The sequence below is a fragment of the Glycine soja genome, chromosome 8 (genome assembly GCF_004193775.1).
Source record: "Glycine soja cultivar W05 chromosome 8, ASM419377v2, whole genome shotgun sequence".
NCBI classification, from domain to species: Eukaryota; Viridiplantae; Streptophyta; class Magnoliopsida; order Fabales; family Fabaceae; genus Glycine; species Glycine soja.
In genome coordinates this window covers 47208784-47221678 of record NC_041009.1, presented here as the reverse complement: position 1 = coordinate 47221678, position 12895 = coordinate 47208784, and the positions used below count along the sequence as shown (strand labels likewise).

The following is a 12895-nucleotide window of genomic DNA, read 5'->3' as shown; positions in this document are numbered from 1 at the left end:
GAGTGTAACTGATGTCTGAAGCTTGAAAATATTTTGAAGGGTAGTGTGTGGACGAAATTGAGATTTTGACACACAAAGAGAGGTTGTATTATTGTAGACCAGCTAGACAATTCTGTTTTGGCAATCTCCTTTTATTTATATACAATTTATTATATATAATATTAGAAAACAGGCATATACTTATAGCAGTTTATATAATATGAGAAAACAGGTACATATTTTTAACAATTTTATATTATTATTCAATAAACTCTATATATGCTAATTCTATCATTTTTTCTAATAATTATCTTAAAAATTATATTATTAATATTTTTGATTGGTTGATAGTAACTTTATAAGAATAATGTTTTATTATAATAATTACACTAATATTTGAACTTTATGTATATTATTCAAATCTTATCACTAGACCTACTCTATTAGTTTTACACATATGGTGGATACAAACTGTTATAATATTGCCGGTTACTTTAAATTTGAAAAGGTCAAATCCATTTATATTGCATGCCTCATCTTGAGTATGAGTACAACTTAAGGTGATTGACGAATTTGAGGGTTTTCTACAAATCATTTATTTAAGTGAAGTTATTTTGAATTTGTGGTAGTTTTCTTACAATCACAAAAAGCTGCCAGAGATTATCGTGAATTTTGTGATAAGTCATTTTCTGGCAGTCCCAAAAAACTATTGAGTCTTCTTTGACGACTTTTTGAGATCGTATATAATGCATGCAACTCCATACTGATATAATTAATTCAAAGATATATAATAGCTCAGATTGTACTGCCTAGGTTTATTGTTTTTACTTGGTACGTAATTACCAGAAACTTAAAGATACAGGCAAGTAGTGTCAGACAAATGCTTTTACGCAGTTTCTTATTACTATTGCATATAGGAAAAAACTAAACATCTATTCAAAAGAAAAAATTAGGTAGAGAAAAAAAGAAGTGATATATAAAAAGATTCGATCTCCTTTATTCCACAGTTTCTTATTACTATTGCTGCATCTCTGCTGTTTAAGCTCTCATTCTCGTACTTGTTACCCTATAACAATTCGCTATGCAATAATTTATATCTAAAAAATATTTACATAACTGTCAACCACTGCACTTTCAATTGTATCTTACAGGCATGCATGTGTATTTCTTCATTGTCGTAATATTGATTACAAATTTTAACGTGAATCTTCTAATAAAATAAGAACCTATCAGTAATCATCAAAAACAAAATTTGGGTAAAACCGAATAATGTATCCAGCTTGATTGATCCCAAATTTCACGATCTAGCACATTCTTCAGGATCAGCAAATTTGGCAATCTTCACCCACTTGTTGATGAATTGACAAGCACATAAAGTTGTAACAGTAGTATTGAAAGATTTCAAAATACTGTTTTTTAAATAAAAAAAAATTAAAATTTTTAAATAATATAAATAAGTCTTATAATATTCAACTAATCCTATCAATATGTTTTTAAGGAGAACAATAAAATCTAGTGATGATATTCAATTAAGAATTTTAACAACTTCTAAATGTCTTTTAATTGATATTAAAAAATATATACAACATAATCAACTACAACACTTTTTGCAGCATGATTTCTTTTTCTATGGGAAGAGATTTCGCAGGTTTCGTTTTTATATGCCATGCTGTAAGCTGATGTATTTGGCTTCATCGCAACAAGGTGATTTTCAACAGGATAGTTCCAGATGTGCAGACCCTGATTCAATAGATTTAAGGGGTCTCTTGGGTTTGGTTTAGATATAAAGGGTCGTGTTCTAGTGAAATTTCTTTCCCGAATTAGTGCTTAAGTCCTGCGGATTGCTTTCCAAAGTGTATAGCTTATATTTCTTGCTGGTTGATGATAATTTGGGGATGGTTATTCATTTTGTAACTATCTCTGTTATAGGGTCACAATTCGTGTCATTTTAATAAAAGTTCATTTTGCTTTTCAAAAAAAAGAAAACTTGATGAATTTTATGTGACTTTTAATAGGACATATAAATATCACATGCAGGGGTCTAATAATCTCACTCAAATCTTTTAGATTTTCTTAAACTCTCATTGTTTCCTTTTTCTTTCATGTTGCTTGACTTTTCTTTATTTCATCACGCAGTTCTTTATCTCTTTGTTGAAGATAATATCAATATTTATTTGCAATTCAGAATTTTCTTTGCAAAGAATATTGTTTTAATAAATTTCCAATTGAATCAATAAATAAATCTTCATTATATCTTTAGTATTACTGGATAACGAAAAATCATAATTTTAAACCTATTGTTGAACCCAAGATCAGGAACAGGAAAATAATGCATTGAGGGCTAGTATAATTTTAAATTATAATATCAACAATGCAATAAAACTAAGCTAGCTTAAAGTAATCCAAGACTTTGCTTAATTAAAAAAAAGGTTATCTGCTCTATCACTTGATTTATTTATCCATTAATAAAATGTTGCTAGAAATTTCATAACAGTTAATTTAAAAATAATGGTATAAAGATTAACATGATGAATAATTATATATAATAAAATGCTTGAATCAATAAGACATGAATAGAGAGATAACAAGAAACTAAAGATGTTAATTGGAGGTATTTGATATTTAAAGGTGACTAAATATTGTTGTTCTATATTTTATACAAGGTGATTATTAGGTGATGTACGAATATACAATTATATATCAGTGACTATTAGTCTAGAATGATCCACAGAATCCATGTTAAATGTGTTTTCTGTAATAATATCTTTTTCCGTATATGTACATATCGTAATCTCTTGTTGCTTACTGATAAATGTTTCTCAAATTTCATTCATTGAAAGCAAGTGGACACAAGAAAACAACCATAAACAGATCGATCGATTTAAAGGTGGCTACAAAAGATCATTGGATCCACTGTTAGCATGGTGTCTGGAAAATTAACTAAAACGATCCACGTGAGAGATACCGTATCCTACTCCCTATTAGGAGAAAATTTTGGTCCACCAAGATAATTGGATTTTAGCATTAGGATGCTATACAGTAGAATGCTACATTAATAAACGTGTATGGTTATAGTGGTGCCTACCTAGTGAAATTAGAGTATGGAAGGTCTAGAATGTGGCGTGTATGTTCCTTTGTCAGCGGTGATATTAGAGTACTTATTTTCATACCATTCGATCGCGTTTTGGTGAGTAATATGAAAGTAGATGCAAAAATAAGATATATTCCACTGGCAAATAGTAGAAAATAAAAAGAGGGTTTTGAAAAATTGTCCTTAACTTACACTTGCTATGCCAATCCTTTAAAATCTTTAGATATATTCAATTCATTCGCCATCTTTCTAGTATGCTCCATTCATCAGGGTACATGTGATTCTTGCAATATTCAGAACCTTCTATGATTGACATATTCTGTGTGAAATGCCCAGGTTCTACTTGAAGTTGGCTAGTAGAAACTTATAGTTCTCCGGCTCCAACCCAAAAGAAAAAACAAAACTTTTTTTTTCTTTTATCTAAAGCTGATGTATTTTCGACAAAAATAATTTTGTTACAATTAGATAAGATTATTATAAACTGTAAAAATATTCCTTTAATAATTAAATTGAAACAATTTACTATCAATTGATCTATGCGTACATTCGGTTTTAATAACAAAACTATTTACCAATACTCATAAGACTAACCCACACGTACGTAATTAATTACATGAGATTTATGACATCAGGATTTAGCCTAGCTAGTAACTAGTAACACATGAATCTTTCAACCGAATACATCCCACAACCTTTTAAATATTGGACATTTTAACGTCAATTATGCTCTGAATCACCGGAAGAGGGTGCCTCAAAATGATCTGGGCTCCTTTTGAATTTTTGTACAAAGGGTCACAGTTGGAAGGAAATTAGACAGGTAAAATATTAGGGAGATTTGCATTAATACATTAGATTTGTAATTAGTTAACTTTGACATCAAATTCAACTCAACATCTTAATGCATTAGATTTGTAAGTGCTGTTATTTATATTCTTATATTCGACTTGCCCATTGCTATTTAATGTGAAACTGTACACTGTCAGTCTGAGGGTAGGTAGTAACACAGTGGTGTAAACTTGACCACCCTTTTTCGTTATCTTGATTTTGTTATGTTTATATAAAGGGAATGTCTTGAAATAATGCTTACCTGATGTCTTGAAATTTCATCCACTCAACCTAATTAATTAAGCTAAATAAATATTTGGTTAAGTTTATTAAGTCTTGAATTTTCTCACAAATACCACAGTAATTATGAAATATTAAATTTACTCTTTAATTATATTGATATACTTTATAATAGAGTAAATTATATTGATATCTCTTTAATTTTTTGTTTTTTGTTTTTTTAACGTTTATAGCAACCTTCCTTTAAGCATGAGATAATATTTGTTTTTTTATTCTTACTCTATTATAAAGTATATAAATTTTAAATTATTCGTAATAATTTTTCTTGTAATATAATATTTTCTTTATATAAATGTTTTTCCTTTGTAAACTAAGAAAATATTATATTATATTGTAGAAGTAGTACTCTAACACATATATAAAGAGCGAATGACGACATTCATTCCATATGATTGACCTTAAATATAGTCTAGTTTTTTCACTAATTAAGTAGGGGTTACTATTTCTCTTACTATGCGTACATTGTATGGGATTCATCCAGCTTCTAATTTTATATTTATTTCATTTCTTAATTCATTTACTAAAACTATATGATAAAAAAAAGTACCCTTCCAAAAAAAAAGTCTAGTGTTGATGTGACCAATAAATAATTAACATTTTATTCTTTTAACTTGTTATGTGGCACGGAGATTAAATAACTACTTTTTTATTTTATAAAATGACTACGTTGATGTCATTTAGTTTGTGTCTAGAGTAGTTGAGAACAAATATTATTTTGATAATTATATAAAATATGTTTTATGTTTTATGTTTGGATGTGGTTGGTGAAAAACATATTTCAGATAGAAGGTTTTATCTGAATTATCTTTTTTTATAAGTGGTTTTATTTGAATTTTCTAAAAAATCATTTTATAGAAAAATTGAAAAAAAAGGTATCAAATTGTTTGTAATAGTTTTTTCATATTTTTTATGTGAAGGTTTAATGTAACGGCATCACAATAGTTATTTCATATTTAAATTAATTAATTATTGAGAATAAAATGAACAAAAATAGTTTTTTTTTTAAAAATAAGCTCTTAACTTTTAATAGGAATTTCTAACACTACACTACATGTAATTTTTAGTAAGATTGTTATATCTAACACTTATTAAAAACGTTACTAAAAGTTATTGGCAACATTTAAATAGTGACATGAGATAGACACAATATTTAATAAAATATTACAAAAATATATTAGTAATATTTATTTATATTTAACAATATTTTTTAAATGTTATCAAAAAAAATTTAAAACATTTTTAATAAGTATTAAGTAAAAAAATATTACTAAAGAACACATATGTAATAGTGTAAAAAATAATTATCATAAAAAATATATTTTTAACCTTTCATCTTTTTAGGAAATTCAATTTTAATCTCTCAATAGTTTTTTTTACTATTCTCAGTCTATCAATTTTTGTCCGTCATTATTTTTTTAAGTATCTCCCTTCAAGTATCACAGTTAACCAATAATATGACACTTGTGTCGCATACCACGTTAACTACTAATTTGATGCAGTATAGTCACTTGATAAATTAATGTTACTAGTTTTAGGCATTTTCTAGCATGCAATTCCAAAGCACTACAAATATTTAGACAAACTACTACAAAAAGATTTGAAAAACAAATAAAGAAGGAGATACAATAAACAAAATCAACAACCCACTTAAAATTTCTTGCAACATAAAAAGTCGTCGTCTCGCTCTCTTGCCACCATTGTTAGCTATCTTTACCCTCTATGCACGGTGTTTCCTATGGAGCAAAGGGATTCATGGGAGCAAGATTAAAATAAAAGGGTTTAGTGTTAGTTTAGGAAGTGATTGGATCATGGTTTAGTGGGTTACTAATTTAGTATATTGAAACTTTCTAATTTTGCTTATTGCATCTCCTTTCCTTTTGTTTTTCCCCCCCTCAAATTTTCATACCTTTTCTTTTGGTAATTTTACACTGGAAAATAATTGTACTGCCTTAGAACCAATAAAACATGTCTCAAACCAATAATATTTTATCACATAATTATTATATTAAACTAGTAGTCCAAATAAAAAGTCACATGACTATCACATCATCATTTAACTATTATGAAAGGAACTACAAACGAATAATAATTGAGGGACTAAAAGATTAATAGAAAAATTGTTGAAAGACTAAAAGTGAATTTAAAAAAAAAAACAGAGATTAAAATTGGACAAAAATTATTGTGAAACTAAAAGTTAATTTAGTGAAAAAATGAGAAAATATAAATATAATTTACAAAAAAATTATAATTTTTTTATAAGAAATGATCATGTCAGACTAGTTGATGACATCATACTTCACGTGATTGTCAATGTGACTATCACATCCTCATTTAAAAGTCATAATTAATGAAAATAAGAAAAAATGTTAATTGAAGAAAAGGATGGGGACTATTTTTTTTTTTTAGGAACTAAAATTAAAATTGGAAAAAAAAATTATGACCAAAAACATTTTAGTATAACAACGAGTTTTCCATTGGCTGTGGATAAGGGTAGGTAAGTGGGTCGACCCGTCCCGTGTAAGCCTACATTGGCAGAGGATCGGACTATCCCGTATCGCATTCTTACAAGAACTTAAAATATTGATCCGCCCCTACCTCGTGGGATTAGTTTTTTAAAAAAAAATTATAATTTCAAAATAAATATATTTTTTCTCTTAAAATAAGAGTCATTTACACTCAATTATATATATATATATATATATATATATATATATATATTAAAAAGTCTTAATAAATCTCTAATAAATACTCAATTACAAAAGTTTTAACATAATCAAATAAATTTTCAACATAAATGCAAAATAATTTGAATTGGACTTTTAAGATTAATTGAGTTTGGATTGAGCTTAGTTGGTGTTTGCGGGTTTGCGGACCAACCTACAGACCCCACGGTCCAAACCCGTACAGTTTGTGAATTATGCAAAATGGACCTAAAATCGTGTATAGTCATTGATTTAAAAAAATTGGTCCATGGTTCGTACGCGACAGTGGACCCGCGAGTCATTCTATGAACCTAAACCCGTTTATCCACTCCTAACTGAGGAAGACCTAACACAACTTTCTTTCTTAACTCAAACTTCTTGAGACCCACTATGAAAAAACACACAGGGAAAGTTACCAAAAACATATTTAACTAAAACAAATTATCTATAGAATAATCAAGTGATTTGATAAAAATGATTAATGTGTTAAAATTAAAATTAAATTATTTGGATATTACATGGGTTTGATTCTTGGGAGTAATTATCAAGCCAAAATTTCCTTTACCTGTTTTAGGCTAATCATAAAATTTTATAACAACTAAACTTTAAATTAGTCAAGATTTTTCGGAGGGTAAAAAAAAAACAAATTATCTAGAGTATCACATACACTCGTGCTGTTATCAAAGGGCTAATATAGCTTTGATTTCCACAGACAAATAATTTACTAGTTGCTATCGCAAAGTTAGCTAGGGACCAAATTAAAAGTTTGGTAAATGATGCCAAAACTCCAATTATTAGTTTTGTCTTTGCCATTTTCCATCACCACAGTCACACTGACTCTCCCAGAAGTCCCTCTTCCAGGTTGTCGCCTTCATACACAGTTCTGTATAGTTTAGTCATTCATCTTGTTGTATATGCTTCGTCACATCAATATTTATCCTCATCAGAAACAAAAAGAAAAGAAAAAAAAATAAAAATAAAGAGGGGGACATGATGGAGGAAGTTAGCACAGACTATTATGTAGCAGTATTACTGTTTCTCGTTTGTCCGTTGAAATTTAGGTCACATATAATTAACGGAGTAAGATAGACATCTCCATGGTACACAACAACCTTAAAATGCCCCAATTACTACACTATCCCATGTGAACAATGTGAAATTGGATCAAATGTGTGAGGAATCTATTAACCGAAGGAGTAAGTGGCTAAGTGTTGATAAAAAAAAAAAACGCTCAAGGAGTAAATCTTCGTAAATTAATTGAGGAACGACCAATACTCAAACCTAAATAAGGTTATATCGACATTCAAAAATAATTTTCAACAGGTAATGATTTTGCTTGTTTGTTCCCTTGCCTACCTATCTTCTGACAATTCTATTAGTTTTATTGTTGTTTTTTTTATTCTAACCAATTCTAGAAATTAAGATTTCATCAACACTACCTGGTGACTAAAGAGTTGAATAAGGCCAAAATTAGTCAAGTATTATATATATGCTAATTATAGACAGAGAGTTTCTTTGTTGTTGCAATATTAATGAACACGCCGAACATGGGCCATGCTTTTCTTTAATATCGTTCGTTAATGTCAATTTCCCTGTGCTCTCAAAATTCTTACCCTATAGAATATTGGATCAGATTTTGGTGGCACGACAAACAAATGCAGCAAATCCAAAGAGAAAATGATACATTAGGGTATAGTGTGAGGTGAACCAACTGACAAGACAACATATATTTAACAAAATCGGCTACGGAAGCTATACACGTATGCACCAAACCTAATTTTATCACAAAACAAGGAATAAGTTAGCGTTTAGTTGTTGACAAAAAAGAGATAGTGTTTAGTTAGATGAGAATAGCTTTTATATTTTTCCCCTTATTTCGTTCTTAAAAGTAAACGAAAAGAGGAAAAAATAATATTAAAGGGCTAAGCCAAAATCTTTCTTTGTTTTGGAGATTTAAATTATATAAAAAAGAGAAAAAAGAATCTATGACATTAAGACTATACTTTTAAATTCTTTCACTTTCCTTCCCTCCGTTAATATTTAAGTATACAACAATATATTAATATTATTTTATTTTCCTTCCCTTTTCTTACCCGCTAATCAAATTAAATAAAAAAAGTATATATTTTTCTCCCTTCCCTTTCTTTCCCCCATCCTCTAATTATAATTTTTCTTCTCCCTTTGATTCTTTGAACCAAAACTTTAGGTAAGTACATTTTGATTATATAATCTGACAGATGTATCTTAAATATACTTTGTGTCGACATCGATCAACAACATTGGAATACAATTTTTTACCATTTTAAAGTTACAATGCAACACTACCGCAACTCAGAACCTCCGTTTTCACACCAATAACTTACAAGTCTAAAGTTTAATTCACACCAAAAAAAAATTAAGGTTGTCATTCGGTATACATGCATCATGAAATAAGTTACAATCTAATGAGTCATGATGTCATCATATTACTAGGGTTTTGTTAGGCTATATATGGCTGTAATATTTAAGAAGCACAGTGATCGTGGGCCATGCCTATATATGTACTGCTGTGAAATGTGTGATAAAGGAGACTTGATTCAAACAACTCAAATATCAACAAGTTACGGATGCCATAAAAAATATGATAACTAATAAATAAGAATGCACTTTTTAACACATTTATTTAAATACAGTATATTTTTTTATTGATTAAAATATATTTAAAATAAAAAAATATGAAAGAAATTTATTAAATAAGACAATATATAATCTATAAAGTTTATAATTAGTAATAAATTTCAACTAATAAAAAAGAATATAATAAAAAAGTATTATTAGTATATGTCTAATAATGTCGATATATTTTGCAATATAAATTCTCCTCAGTTTTATCTTGTTAATTTTTCCTTTTATCTTTACTTTTTAACACATCTCATACTACTTATCATATTTTTGTGCTGATAAAAAAAACTTACCATATTTTTGTTTTTTTCTTTCTTATCTTTGACTAGTTGTATACATGCATGCATGTTGTGTATATCAATCATTTTCCTGATTAGTGTTTGTTGAGAGTGTTCTTATTTCAATTAATCAGGGCTTTCAACAACCATGGTGGGAAACAGTACCTCTCACCCTCATCCTCTATTTAAAGAGCCTCCTTGGTGCCACTTTCCCACAACACACTGAAAGCAAAGGCCAGAAGTACTAGTGAGCACAAGAAATTAAGCAATTAAATTAACAACGAGAGTTATACATAGCTAGCTAGAACATCTATATAGCCATCATGTCAGGGCAGAGAAGGTCATCAAGAGCTTCAAAGTTCACTGAGAATGAGATTAATGAACTTGTGTCTAGGTTACAAGTTCTGCTTCCGCAAGTCAACCAAAGAGGAAACTCGAGGGTATGAACACGTACAACTTAATTTCTGTTTAGTTACATTGTTTTCAATACCTGCTGATTCCATATACTCTAGCTAGCTAGACAGTACTCAGAGTTGATTGTGGATTTTTGGTTGCAATAGTAGCAACATATATATTTTTGTTGAGAGATATAAAAACATGCTCTCTTTTACACTCTTTTAAGCATATTCTTTTTTATTGGTTGTATTTTTTTAAAAAAAATAACAAAAAGTTTCTTCTTCATGATTTTGTAATTTCTAATAAATTTCAATTAATAATAAAATGTGTGTGTGTGTGTGTGTGTGTGTGTGTGTGTGTGTGTGTGTGTTTTGAATATTTTATTAAATTTATACAAAGGGTATTTTATGGTAAAGTAAGGGGTTAAACATTTTTTAATCTCAATAAGTAGAGTAATGCTTGTTTATAATCTTCAAAAAATAAATTTATACAAAGGGTATTTTATGGTAAAGTAAGGGGTTAAACATTTTTTAATCTCAATAAGTAGAGTAATGCTTGTTTATAATCTTCAAAAAATAAATCATTTTCTTTTTTCTCCATTTATAGAATGTGTTATATATTATCTTTATTTTTATTTTGAATAAACGATGAACTAGAAGAAGTAATTTTTTTGAAGGACAATGACTATATGACCTAACATGTTTCTAACAGGAATTAATCAAAACAAGATGATTTATTTTTTAAGAGCTATTTATAAATACTAATAAACAAAATTCATTCTCTTGACGCAATTCAATTTCAATTTCCACCCATGACTAGTTTTTTTATATTATATTTTATCAAATTCTGGATACCAAACATGAATTGTTTAAAAGTTTAATTTTAATTATTATTTATAAGATTCCCATTAGATTGTATAATGTCATGTGAACCATATAAATAATTATGAAAATGTATACAATTTGAAGAAAAAAATATCTATATTTAGTCTTAACTTAAAGAGAGATTCCTGAAATTATACTTGATATAAAATAAATTTCATTATGTTCAATGACTTCATTTAAATAATATTAAAGTTTTAAATTTGTGTATACATCATGGTTTTGAAGGTATACTTTATGTTAATTACATCCAGACTTTGTTAAAAATAAAACCTTGATATAAAGTCAGAAGTGAAACCCATATTTTTGTACAAATGCTTTTATAATTGATTAAATATGTTTTTAGTGCTACAAATATAGTAATATTTGTGTTAGTTCCAAAAAAATGTTTCCTTTTGATCTCTAATAATTTATGGACATGTGTTAGATATAATTTTTTCCATATCAAATTGTCTCTTTTTTTTGTTATTTGTTTATGAAAATATAAAATGAAGGACTAAAAAGAGACTACTGCTTAGTGTTTAGGAGCTAAAGTTGAATATTATCTTATATGCAAAGATTAAAAGCATATTTAAGTATTCTTTTTAAAAAAAATAAAATTTAAGTACAATGTAATGTTTCTGCATGTATTACTTAAACACCTTTTAGTTAACACTGGAAAATGTTAATTAATTAAACCATCGATCTCAAGATTAAACTGTATATAACTCTATGAAGTCCTATATAGTTTGAATTCATTGATAAAGAAGGCTGAAAAGAAGTTTGTCTGTGTTTTGTTGGGCAGCAATCAGCGTCCAAGATTTTGCAGGAAACTTGTTGTCATATTAGGAGGCTGCAGGAAGAGGTGGAACAGCTCAGTGAGAGGCTATCAGAGATCCTGGATTCTGCGGATATCAGTGACATTGACCGAAGAACTTTACAAAACTTTCTGCAACAATATTAACAAATATGGTCCCTCTTCTACAGTGATCCATACCTTGTCTCCCTTATATATGTTTGTTACCCAGTGTAGGTTGTAACGGAGCCTTAATTTCCAAGCATACATTAATAACACACCATATGTTGGAATAACAGTTTCTTGTGATCAAATTAATTGCTTTGGCTTTGTCCATGCATGGAATCGAGAGCACTTGAAACGTTTGATGGGAAATTATTAATATATATCTTTTCGATCTTTTGATTTATTTGTATGTGATATATATTTGAATGCCGAGAATCAGTTTTAAGTGTTGAATATATGAAAATTTTAATTATCCAAATCTGTCCGTAATTTGTATCAGAGGGTGTATTTAATGCTGATTAAAAAAAAGGCATATTTATTGAAGAAGCTATTTAATGATCGATAGCTTTGCGGGTAATTGTTTCCTTCCTTTCTTTTCAATTGTCAGATTTTTAGAGTTTTTTTTTCTTATTCATTTGTCGTTTATCATCCTTAATATCACATTAATTGTTCTTTTATTAATTATTCATTTTTCTTATAAATTTATTTATTCTTTTTTATTTAATTATTTTTTATATGTTTCTATTTAATTATTTTTTCTTGATGGAAAATAATCAAGTAGATAAAGAGATAAAATAAAATAATTTTAGAATTACAATAGATAAATTTAATGTGATTAATTAAATCAATTATTTAAAAAAATGAATTAATTAAAATAATCTTACAATTAGACATGACAATAGTATATTTTTACTTGTTTCTTCATTTTTAATTAATTTACACACAGTGAAATAAAAAGAGAAAATGGTAAAATAAGATATTTCACGACTAATTTATTATAA

The 12895-nt window shown here is 27.9% G+C and overlaps 1 long non-coding RNA gene across 1 annotated transcript; it reads left to right on the top strand.

Annotated features, from left to right (window-relative positions):
* Window positions 1–10013: 10013 nt before the first annotated feature.
* Window positions 10014–12347, top strand: LOC114421707. Its single transcript, XR_003668567.1, has 2 exons — window positions 10014–10276; window positions 11898–12347. It is a non-coding gene; the product is annotated as an uncharacterized LOC114421707 (long non-coding RNA).
* Window positions 12348–12895: the final 548 nt, after the last annotated feature.